Genomic DNA, 13,764 nt, shown 5'->3' with positions numbered 1-13,764 from the left:
CTCGACGTTCAACGGAGACAATCCCATTTATACATGTCTTTCGAATGCCCATCCAACCACGGGGAAGACATGCAGACTCCACACAGAAGGCACTCCCCGCACTCCAACCAAGAATAGAATGGGAGAACCTCTTGCTGTGAGACAACAATGCTACCACTGCACCACTGCGGATACTAAAACTAATCTTCTAAAACTGAGTGAGGACCTGGCAAAATTCAACATTCTCTTCCACCCTGATGACCCCTTCACGAATGTGAAATCCTTACCACCAAATTCTATGCACATGTAAATAGCTACATAGCAGCACCTGTCCCCCCTCTTAAATAAATGTTTTGTTTGTTTTTCTTTTGGCTTTTCCCAGTTATGGGTCGCCACAGCGGAACTTCGATCCGCTAATGATTGGCAGTAGATTTTTATGGAGCCAAGGTGCCAGCTTGATGCCCAACCTTCAATGAAGGAACGCCCATTTTCACGCATGTCTTTTGAACACCACTTGACCGTGGAGAGGACATGCAGACTCCACACAGAAGGCACTGCAACCGAGAATCAAATGGAAGAACCTCTTGTTGTGAGGCGACAATGCTACTGCTGCACCACCGTGGCTTCGATCCCCCTCTGAAATAAATATAAAACCAAATTTAAAAATACCCCCCCATGGTGGAACCCAAATGTAAACAGCTTCGACAATAAAAAGAAAAAATAATTGGATGTAAAAATAAATACAACTCTCCAAATGTCAAAAATGCCCCTGTCAAACTTCACAGGGAATTCTGGTCCCTGATTAAAACTACCAAAGCAAGAAATGAGGTAAAAATACCCACCCAGGCAAAATATAATCACAAAGCTTTCTTTAACTATGCTAAAATCCTCACAACTAATGCTCATAGGTTAGTACTAGGCTAACTGTTCTTGTGGGCCATTTTAAGAGTAGCCAATTACCCTATGTGAGAATCAAATCCAATACTGTGTGCTTGTAAGGGAAGCACCTTAGCATTATGCCAACCAAACTGTGCAAAGGTGCTACTAAATGACTTCACATACTATAATCCTGAGAATATAGCCAATCCACCAGCAGATAAATTTAGCTCTAATGTCACCCTCCCACACTCCTACATACCATATCAGCTTCCACACATATTGCCCACCTCAAATCTCCAAGGAATAAGTCCTCAAAGCACTATCCAAGACCAGTGCTTCTATTGGAGTTTGATAACATAACAGGTTGCCTACTAGTCAGTTTTAAACAGGACCTATCAACCCCCCTATAAAGGCTTTTCAATATCATCCTCCTATCAGGTTTGAACCAGACAAGTGGAGGTTTGCAACAGTCACCTCCCTTCACAAAGATGGAGCATCAACTAACCTAGGTAACTATAGACCTATTAGCCAGACCAGTCTAATCTGTAAAGCTATGGAAAGAGTAATTATAGACCTAATAGATAAGGACATAGGCAGCCTACAAACTCTAGACTTGAGCCAGTTCAGTTTTGTCAATGGCAGATCCTGCCTACTTAATCTAGTCAGCTTCTATGAAAGGGTCTATGTCAGATGATCAAGTTTTTAGAAACTCGAAATTCATATGGTCAAGACCATTTGATCAAGTTTCCAAAAACATCAAAAAAAAAAAAAAAAAAAAAAAACACAAAAGAACACAAAAAATCTACCTTATTTACATTTTTGCAGGGACCCCTCCCTGCACCCCCCACATCCCCTGCAAATTATATATAACAACTCTGAGATTCCACTACGGTGAAAAAAAGGGTAAATTTCCCAATCGGCACTGTACCACAATCTCTATTCAAAAGCTTTGAGTTTTCAAAAACTCAAGCAACTGATAGGGACCCCTCTGCAAAGGTTATTGAACCACTAGATGAGAGAAAATCTGGATACACTGAATATCTATATGTTTGCCACCATCCCCCCATGCAGGCACAGTTGATAAACTCATCCAGCTAAATGTACTTCTCTGTATAACTCATTGGATAGATAGTAAACTAGCTCACAAATAAAACCCTTGGGTGGAGCTACCTCCTACAAAAGAGGTATACCTTTGGGTTCAGTCCTTGGGAAACTCCTCTTTGGCATCTACTTCTTGGAGGTCAAAGCTAATGCTAAGGGCTTGTGGCTGACTGAGTCTGCAAATGAATGTAGACTTGATGTCATCATAAACTCTCCAGAAGATACCAAGTTCCTTCAGGAAGGCCTTTCCCAGACAAACAGCTGGTGTCAAAGCCATGGCCTAATACTAAATGATAAAATGGTTGTCTGAGTACATGACACAACTGCTACATTGTCTCGGGCTGCACATATCTACCATGTTGGTCACAGAGACATTTGGAAATTGCATATCCATGTTGTTGGGTCCTGAATTAGGGTGGGCTATTATGGTTTAAGGATTGAGTTTTAGCAAGGGTCTCCTATGGTGGTTTCTAAGGTTAAGGGAAACATGTTACATAGTGCTAGGATATGGTATTATTGCTGTCTGATGTGCAAACTAGCTGTTCTAATCTTAACTCCATGCAATACCTCACTGTGTAACAAGTTTCAGTCCTAATCCTGCCTTTATAGGTAAATTCTACTGTCTAAGCTTTGTTACTGTATAGGGCACTGCAAACTCCCAGCATAGGCATTTTAAATGGGCTCCAAGTCAGGAGAAATCAAGCAGCTGAATAAAAACTTACTACTATGAGTGTGCAAAATGCAAATGTACCCGTTAGGTAGGGGTTTCTGTTTAACTAACTTGTTCATTGTTATATAGTTGGAGAATCAAACCGTGTACCCTTGACATGGAGCCTTAATCTTCCACGCCAATTGCCAGACCTCCATTAACTCTTTTTTTTGTAGAGTTTCATAGTTGTCATTGTTCAGAAAATGCACGACTTGTATGCAATACCTGTTATAGTTCTGTTACTGTAAGAGAATTAATGTTTGCTAACACTTGGCACTGAGCAGTTAATGAATTTCTTCCTATAGTTAGAAGTACAGGGTTTGAATCTTCCTGCCTCTATTTGATTATGGTGTGACTGTGAGCAAGCCACTAAGACAGTACTCCTGGATAACCCCAAAAAGGGATACTTTCTCCAGTAGGTTTACCTGGTTAACAAATAGATAAAAGATAATACTGAAAATGTGTCATTTGTGTGCACCCCCCCCCCCATTATTTTTGGCTTTGTGCAAAGTTCTTGAGCAAAGAAATTGAGAATTATTTTTGTCCATTTCTTTTAAAATTTATAGCTTTCTGCCAAATTGTTCTGAATTGCAGCCACTAAATGTCAGGTAAGTGTGCTTCAGATTTTGTGTTCTTCAGAAAATGCTTGCTGATGCAAATTTCTAAGTATATAAGAGAAAGATTTAAAATATGTGACTGATTGTTGAGTCTTTGTCTCTAATTCTTGAGCTAAATGGTTGGGAGGGCATGAGGACATGCAATGGGATACACTGTATGATTCTCACAGTGGTGAGCTGAAATAAACTTCACAGTTGTTATGCATTTGTGCATTTATTTTATTGCAAGCAAGTATTTGATGTATTTGATTTTCTTAGTGTGCCACTCAGGTTGTGTCAGGTGTGTGTGTGTGTGTGTGTGTGTGTGTGTGTGTGTGTGTGTGTGTGTGTGTGTGTGTGTGTGTATGTGTGTGTGTGTGTGTGTGTGTGTGTGTGTGTGTGTGTGTGTGTGTGTGTGTGTGTGTGTGTGTGTGTGTGTGTGTGTGTGTGTGTATGTGTGTGTGTGTGTGAGAGAGAAAGTTTGTGTTTGCATCCTGAGTCCTAGAGTAGTTATGGTATAAAGGAAGGAACTGATTGTAGTAAACAGGGTCTCCATCAAATGAATCATGTTCTTTGGGTATGATGCATGGTTTCCTTGTTTTGTTGACTGTTGACAGCTTACTTTAACTGAATAAATTGCACATTATGAAGTCTACAAGTTTAATCTTAAAATAATAGCTATGAGTGCATTTTTAACGTAACTTGCTTTTTTGGTGTATGATAGTTTGGTAATTATTGCTGAAGAGTTAAGGCTATGAGCTGTTAATCAGCTGCTTCCCATGGCACAGCTTTTGAACCCCTCAGCTTTTGTTTGTTTAGTCTGAGTCTGATTAACTTATTTTACATGACAGTGCTCCTGGGCACTCCCTCAAAAAAGATACGTGTCCAGTAAGTAGTCCGTCCCAAGCCGTAGCAAATTCATTACACATCCATCTTTTAAATTCCTGCTCCACTCAGATAGCTCCTAATTAGTGCTTCACTATATAAAATTTGACTATGAATCCCTACACATCTGTTGTAATTTAATGAATTGCCAGATACATTTTCAATATATGGGAGTTTCAAAGGAAGAGACATTTATTGTTGCTCATACTATCTGTTGTCGATGAGAGAATGTTTTACTTTGTTTTGTGCATTAAATGTCTGTCAGTGTTTCTGCTGTACAAATGTTTAATAAAGGTTTTAAATGAAATCCACACATCTGTGATCATTGTATAGGTAAAAAAAAATAGTATGCACACTGGTAGGTTCCACTGGTGTTTCATCATAAATGGGGAATAACAGCCAAGTAATGGGATATTGCTGCATTACTCTATCTGAGGTCTTACGTTACCATACTCTGGTCCTGCTATTATATATGACCTAGCTTTTTGTTTTTCTACTTGTTATACCAGGTAAAGGGGCAACTGAGGAGTTCTGCCTTGTTAAGCAAAGTAGTCACAGTTGCACAATAGGAAAATGGAGTTAGAAAGAATCAGACTCTGTACCCTTGACTAGAGGAAGCAGCTCACTAAGAGTTTAAAGCCTTAATCATATGCAGTAACTGTCAGACCTTCACTAGTATCTTCATTTTCTGATAGATCACTGAGGTTTAAAAATCATTACAGTTTATAGGCAGTTAGTAATGTCAATTATTACAGTTTCATAGTTTTTTGTTGTTCGAATGCTCAGAAAATGAATGTTGCTGCAAAACCTGTTCTGTTAACTTAAGTGAATTAGAGTAGTTTGCCTCTTATCTCTCTCTGATTTTGCAGATCACTGATTTTGTCTCAAGCATATGCCCTGTCTCTCATTTACTTAGTGTCAGTGGCACAGCAGGTAGCTCCTTCACCTTTGGTGTAGAACACTGTGCAAGATAAAGGTGGAGTTGCACGCCTGAGTGTCTTAACCTTTGGATGTTAAGCAGTGGCCCCATTTGTTTGAGTTGGTGGTAGCTCAGGTGGATGCAAAAGATCCTATGATATCTATCAAAAAGAGTAGGGGTTCTTTATTTAAATACAAAAATAACTTGTTTGCAAAATAATTAGATATTTACAAATATTTACATATGTACAAACACATATTAATAATTTGCTATACAATCATGCTAATTTTTCATCCTTATTAGACCCCCACTGGATTTTCCATAACCACCATAACCACCATATGATTTTTCTTAACATTGTTGCTAAAATCCATTTATCATTAAATATAATTTCATTTATTCTTTCATTCCATATAACCCATACAACATAAAATAACTTTGTATCTATTATTTCAACATATTATTTATTTCTATTCTTATAGCCACATTTAATTATATCCATTTTTATTTTATCCACTTTGTTTATATCTTTAAAAAAATCTTCCTTACATAGTTGTCCCTATAACTTTTTCATTATTTGCATTTCAAAACACATGTACCATAGTTTCTTCTTCTAGACAATGTAAACATATTCCATCACTTTTATTTTTATATAGCATATTTCCTTTTACTGGCAATTTATCTATTACCAGTTTCCAGAAAAAAAAAATCTTGACATTCTAATTTCTGATTAGACCATTTTCTTCTTATTTTTATAGCTTTATTTTTTTTTCATCTGTTAGATTTTCCCATGGTTTTGCATAGTAATGTTTTATCATTACATTCTTCTACCATACTTTCTTTTTCTATATCATCTATTTTTTATTTTCCACAAAAATATTTTTTCTTGGTAACATTTTAGTTCTTCATTTATATACTCTTTTTTCCTTTTTTACCATACTCCAAGATTTATCATACTTATATTTATACAGTTTTACAACTAATCTCTCATCTTTTTCATTTATCCACTTTAACACTTTGTACAAATTTAATGAAGCAGTGCATGCCACTGGGTTAATTAACAATAAACCTACTTCTTCATTATTTACATACAAAACTCCTCTTTTTACTAGGTTTAATATAGAACCCCATATAAATGAAAAAAATATCGGCAATTATTCCTTTTCAAATACTGTTGGCAAATAAATACAGTAATAAATTTATCAAATAAGCCTTTTTCTCAATGACAATTTATATGTTCTCTAAAAAGACATTTGCTTTATTTCTTGTTTTTCCAATTAAATTATACTTACATCTTTATTCCCAAATGTTATACCTAACACAGCCATTTCATTCATTGTAAATATATATCCCTCTGATCTTTACTACACCACCTAAACCTTTATTTTCTCTTTATTTAAAGCTATTATCTATAAACAGTCATTTGTGTAAATTATTACTTCTTTTATCCAAATTTTGTTTTTTGAAATTATTATGTCATCTGCATATGTTAGCATAACTGGAATTCTTAACTCTTCAGATGTTATATACCCTTCCTCCATCATTTTGTAATTTATTTCACATACTATCACATTCATAATTAATGCAAAGAGTATACAACTCATTGCACATCTCTGTCTTATACCACTATTCATAAGTACCTCTTGACTTAACCAGCCATTTACAAGTATTTTATTTTATTATTACTATATGCTATATTACTATATATATATATATATATATATATATATATATATATATATATATATAGTATATAGTAATATATAAAGTAATATAGGTTACTATGTATATTACTATATATTTTTTCATTAATACCCATAAGCTCTCGTCTAGTTGTGTTAAATGCCTTAATAATGTCTCCTATCATGATTTTCATGTCTTCTTTTCTGCTCATAATATCATCCATAGTTTCTCTATCATTAATAATTCTTGACAACCCTTCCTCTTATACTATATATGCTTTCTTCCATAATCTTTCCCATTTTAGTTTCAAATTTCCTTTGTATTATTTTCATAAATATCTTATAATCATTATTATTCAATACTATTGGTCTCCAGTTTTTTTAATTCTCTCATATTGTCCTTCTTCCATATGAATTTAAGTATTCTACTACATAATTTTTATAACTAAAAACCTTCATTTAACCATTCATTCAAAAATCTTTAAAAAAAAAAAAAAAAATATATATATATATATATATATATATATATATATATATATATTGCCAAACCTTTAAATTGTTGTACATTTCATATCCTATTCCATCTGGGTCTGCAGCCAAATCTGTATTTACTTGTCCTAATACCTTCTCTAACTCATTTAAAGAAATCTCCTTTTCCAACTCTTTATTCTCTTTTTTGTTAACTTTTTTGCTTTCAACATTTTTTCATTACCTTGCCACTTCCTGGCTATGTTCTGGCAGCTCCCCTAGATACCTCAGTCCTCTCCTCCACTCCTCTTATTTACCTCTCTACTAACCCTTCTAACCTAACTTTTTAGGACCACTGTGATAAACATTATGTTGACTGCACATAATTCTTTGTAAATACTCATAATTGCTACATCTGCCAAACTAGATGCCTCTATATACTTATCTGTTGTCATTGTTTAATTTCTGTTACTCTGGATGTAACTACAAATTCTCTGTATGCACTATATATCCAATGTTACTGTGTTACATACTATGTTATCATTGTTTACTACATAGTTGATGTCTTGGAGCTTTTCTCCCCGGGCCTCCACTGAAAAAGGACATATGTCCAGTTGGACTTTCCCAGTAAACAAATATAAAATAAATAAATAAATAAATAAATAAATAAATTACTTTTTTTTCCTTTAAACATTTCTTGTACATCTGGTACTACACTATTCATAATCTTTTCCTGAGTTCTGTCGATTTCTCCTTTTACATTTTTTATTTCTCTCATTACACTACCAGCTTCCTTTACTAATCTGCTTAGGTAACGCAAATACTTCTCTTTTTCTTTGTAAAAAATATTTTTGCTTATATAGCAATTCTTGTATTTTTTTTCTTGATTTCTTCCATAGATTTTTTTCTTTGTCAAAGTACTTTCTATCATTGTGTTCTAAATCTTCCAATGCATGATTATACTTTCTTTTATATTTCTCTTTCTCTACTTTTCTCACATCATATTGCCACTGTAAAAAATTTTTTTTATATTTTTCCTTAAATACCATCCACAATTCAGACCAATTTTTATAAAATTTTCTCACAGTAATATGATTTTTCCATAACTTTATTAGTAATCTCTTTCCTTCCTCATTCCACGCTTTTTCATTTATCCTTTTTATTCCTTTGCCTATTTTAATATATTCATTGTTTTCTTTTAACTCTAGCTATATTGCAAGATGATCAGACAATCCTGTTTCAACTACCTCCCTTTCTCCTATAACTAAACATTCTGATACTATAAAATAATCTATTTCAGTTCTATACATACCCCTTTTGTGAGTCCATGATCTTTTGTCCCAAAGTTTTAATTTACCACATCTTATAACGTTTAACATTTTTCTTATATAATTTCCTTTCTTTTATGCTTGCTTAAGTCACAATGAAAGTGTCCTGTTATTATAATATTCATATTTATCACTACATAGTCTAAAATCTGATGACATAAACTTCCCCTTTCTTTGCAGTTAATATAAGCATGCATTGTTATAATTCTGTAGACTTGCTGTTTCCATTTTAAATCTACAAAAGGTACTCTTCCCATTTTTGCTAGAGTTACATCTAATAACTTTCCTGTATCTATTCAGCATATGGCTATTCCAGAACATTTTTTATTTCCAGAATTGCAGATTATCTTTCCTCCTCATACTTTATCTGTTTGTAATCTTTCATTTGTTAAACATCTTGTATCTTCTAAAATAATTATATCTATATCACATGTATTACACCACTCCCAAATTCCTGTTCTTCTTACTGCATTCTTAATACTACGCTCATTTACAGAAAGCACTCCTAAATTTTCATTTTTGCTTTTCCTTATAGTCATGGTTTTATAAAAGTGTAGTTAATTACAGGGCTATCTTTCTTAAGAGGCCATTCTAAGCCTAACCGATTTTCTTCTCAAAGGTAAGAATTAAACACTGCACCTTGTTTCTGGTAAGCCAAACACCTTAACCATTATACCAAGCCCCAATCATTAGCTGCGCACATTTTTTTAATCCATTTCCTTTCTTTTTTCATTTGTACTTATCTCTTTAAATTTTCTATTTTCTGACTTTTAACTTTTTACCAGTAGAATTATTTTCCCCTTTTACTACCTCCCAGTTTATGTCTTCTTCATCACTGCTTTCAGAATCTTCTATGTCCTTTTTATTATTTTTTCTCATCCAGTTTATCTTCTAGTTTTACTACTTCTAAAATTTCTTTTCTTTGTATTTTCTTCTCTTACTTTTGCTTTCCCTTGCTGTTATTTTCATTTTTTGTAATTCATCCATAAATGTTTATTTTTGTTACATTCAAAACATTTCAGTTCACATTTTTTGCAGCATGTCCTATTTCCCCACAAATATAACATTTTCTTTTGTCACAGTTACTTATTAAATGGCCTTCTTTTCTACAAAAAAGCATGTTTTGGGTTCCCCTCCACATTTTTCACGCTTAGTATATAAATAATATATGAATATTTTTTCTCTTTCTATTTTTAACACAATATTAAAATCCCATCCACCAGCCACCAGTCCATAAAATATACATTCACTTTCTGCATATGTTTTCTTTTTCTTCTCACCACTGTTCTTCAGTTTTGACTCTGCATACTACTTTTGTATTTTCTCCATAATGTCTCCCCAGGAAACAGCTCGTTCATTTTCTGGCTTACTCTCCACCACCATTTCTTAAGTAAATCATCCCACAACCCTCCCAGCTGCAGGGTTGTAATTATCCATCATTTGCTGAGCCATCTCCATCAAACCAGTTTCTTTGAAACATTTCCTCAGAATCTTGCACCCATTCTTCAGTCTTGATATTTTCTTTCTCCTTCATTTCTTTCACAACTCCATCATTTACCTCTCCCTCCATCTGCCTCCCATGGGTTCCATTCACAACAATGATGAGTAGAGGAAGACTCTCCAGTGCCCTGGTCAAATTTCCTGTAGTCAGTATGAATACCACCTCAGGTCTCCCTTGAAAAGAGGCCGTTGGCCTTGTGGGACTAACATAGTCAACAAAATGTATCTATTAATATGTGATAGTTACCACTAAATCACAGTTATTTCATTATATCTTTGTACTCTATTTTAATGTATCAGTATAGAGTAGCTGCATGTTTTAAAGCTTTCAATTTTTAGTCCAAGTGCTGACAGATCCTCTCCCACATTTTACCTGAGCTACATACATACTGTACATACATACATACACACATACAAATATTTCAAGCATGGGCATTAATGCCCTTCTAGCTTGATAATATTCCAAAATGCTTGTTCCCATGATAAGTGTCCAGGCTGTTCTTAAACATATCTAAACTAGTACTTGCTTTAATGTAATTTGGTAGTCTGTTCCATGCATCAGCTACTCTGCCAGAGAACCAATTAGTACACTTCTCATTCCTATAGAATCCTCTACATAGGTTATCTGATGATTCTCTAGTACTTTTTGTTAACCCCCAAACATTCCCAGAGGTAGTTGTCTCTAAATGCCCTATATAATTGAATAAGATCTCCTCTTAGATATCTGTAAGAGACACTGTACAAGTTCAGATATTTTAGTCTTTCATAATAACTTACATTTTCACATCCATGGATGCCCTTGATATATTTCTGCTGTACTCTTTCCAGTTTACTCATGCTTGTTTTCTTATACAGTTTCCATATTGTTATTCCATACACAAGTTCGGATATAATGTAACTAACAAACAACAACTTCATCATTTTTGATTTCCTAGACATTATAAATCATTGTATACAACCTATATTTCTATAACTATCATTAACCATTTGGTTGATATGTTTAGAAAAACTCACAGCTGAATCTACTCATATAACCAGGTCCTAAACTGAGTCTAGAATTTCAATCACTGTGTGTTGTGTTAAATATTTACCTTTCAATTTATGTCTCCCAAATCTCATATGCTTAGTTTTTGATGTATTTATCAGCATATTATTCTCCTATGCCCAAATGATCAATTTAGTCAAGTTATTTTGCAGACATGCCTTTATCTGTAACACATGTAATCAGTTTACCCAATTTCAGATAATCTGCATATAGACAGTAGAAAATCTCAGATGAAAAAGTTAGGGCTGAAAGATACAATATAAACAAGTAAGGGCCTAGGACAGAGCCCTGTGGGACACCCTGACTGTAACCAAGGATTTCACCTGTCCAGTTGCTGTATGATACTTGCCATGTCCTATTTGTAAGCCATGCAGCTATCCATCTTATCAAGAGTACATCAGTACCTAGTTGTACTAATTTATTGATCAGTGTTTTGTGTATGACCCTGACAAATGCTGAAATTAAATCTATATAAATTATATCACAGCATAATTTTTCATTCATATCTGTTATTATATTGTTATAGAACATCATGTTACGGGTGGTGATAGATCTTTTTTCAACATATGCATGTTGATATACGGTTTCAAGTCCCAACCTATCCAGTTCAGACAATAGCATCCAATATTACCTTCTCCATTATTTTTCCACAACTTGAAAGTAGACTTAAGGGTCTATATGACTCTGGGTTTGTCCTATTCCCCTTTCCCTTGAAGACAGTTTTAATAAGTGCATGTCTCCAATCTTGAGGAATCTTTCCATATTTATATGATCTAGTGAATAACAGATATAATGGTACCCTAAGTTCTTGCTGAAGTGTTCTCAGGTCATTGTTACTAATTCTGTCTCTTCCCTGTGCTTTGTTTGGATCCAGTTTATGTAGTTCTTTTTCAATATGATCTAATTTGATTCCAGTATTTGGGGTTACCTGAATGTCACTAGGACAACTTATCATCCGTTTTGTTTAGTCAAACTGTTTTGCATAAGATTTTGTAAATATATTTATAATCTGTTGTGTATCAGAATAAATTTTAGAATCTGTACACAGTTTATCAATTTGTATGTCTTTACTCCTTCCACATCTTATGTATCTATAAAAAGGTTTCCTATTATGCTCAATATCTTTATATACATTTTCTTCAATTTTTTCTTGACCTTGTCTCACACTATGCTTAATATGTTTGTCCAGCTTGCTTATTTCAGTTTTCAAAGTTGTAGTTCAACCTCTCTTCCATTTCTTATATTTTTTGTCTCTCACCTTCATCAGATATCTTGTTCTTATGGAAACATATCCCCCTGATGTTGTGTTCCTAGATCCTGATCTTAAACATTTTTTTGCACTCAAACAGTTACTCTTTCAAGACTTTCCACATTCCATCTGCATTTTTTTCCACTGAACACCTCACTCCAGTTAGTATTACATAGTGACTGTTTTGCATCCATATAATCTGTAATTAACCTTCTGTGCATTGGTTTAGATTTCATTTTGGCAGAATTAGCCAGCAACAAATTAACCTTTATAATCCCATGATCACTGCACACCAGTGGTTGTAAAACTTGACTTGAAGTTACAGTACTTTCTTTGGGAACACAAACAATATTTAATATGCTACGTCCCCTGGTAGTTTTTTTTACAGTCTGAAGCAATTGTTGTTCCTGAATATACGTTGTGAATAATTTCCTTGCTAACATTGTTGAATCTATATTATTCATGTCTGTTTCTGGTAATTTTAAGTCCCCAGCTAATATTATTCTTCCCTCCTGTGTTTCATGCAAGAAATGTATTAATTCCTCTAGGTCATTTGCACTTGACTTTGGTGGTCTATACAATCCAACAATTGTTATATGTCCCACGGTTGTCTTTATTGTCACAGTTACACAGTCTATGGTATTGGTGTTATCACTGAACATGTAATAATCACAGGTCTCATAATTATCTTTAATCCCTATCATAACACCTCCACCTGATTTTTTGTTAGAATGTCTGTTACAGTAAAAACATTTATACCCTGACAGAACTGGTTTCCAGTCATTGATCTTTAACCATGTTTCACAAACAATAACATAATCAAATTTATGGGAACACAGCAAATTTTAAATTAAAAAACTTTATTATTAATGCTCCTAGTATTAACAACCATCAAAGATGCATCAAATGTACTTGTGAACTGTTATATTTTCTACCTGGCAGAAATCCTGCCTAGTGTTTGCAAATATTGCAAAATATCTGCTGCAAAAATTCTCTTCCTGATCTTGAGAAATGCATGCCATCCTGTCTAAACACGTGTGCCCAAAACTAGGTTTGGATACTCCACACATTTCCATTTTTTAAAACAGGATATTTTCTCCATGAAGGTATTTACCCAAAAAATCTTTTCATTCACAGTGACCCGACTATCCTTTCTATGGGTGATTTGTAAAAAATACGGCCTAACACCAGTACAAGCTATACTATCTAAGAGTGCTCTCAGTTCCCTACTAACAGTCAGGGAATCCTTGCCGATGATATAATTTGTACCAACATGAATAAAAACGGATCTGTACTTCCTTACATTTAGACATTCCAAGGCTTGTCGCACATCTTCTATTTTTGCTCCTGGCAAGCATAACACTATTCGATGTTCATTATCTTCTCTGCAAATATAAGTATCAGTCCCTCTAATAATAGAATCT

Source organism: Protopterus annectens, chromosome 15.part0, assembly GCF_019279795.1.
Source record: "Protopterus annectens isolate FY-2018-M chromosome 15.part0, PAN1.0, whole genome shotgun sequence".
In the NCBI taxonomy this organism is placed as follows: Eukaryota; Metazoa; Chordata; order Ceratodontiformes; family Protopteridae; genus Protopterus; species Protopterus annectens.
This window is presented reverse-complemented; position numbering follows the sequence as displayed.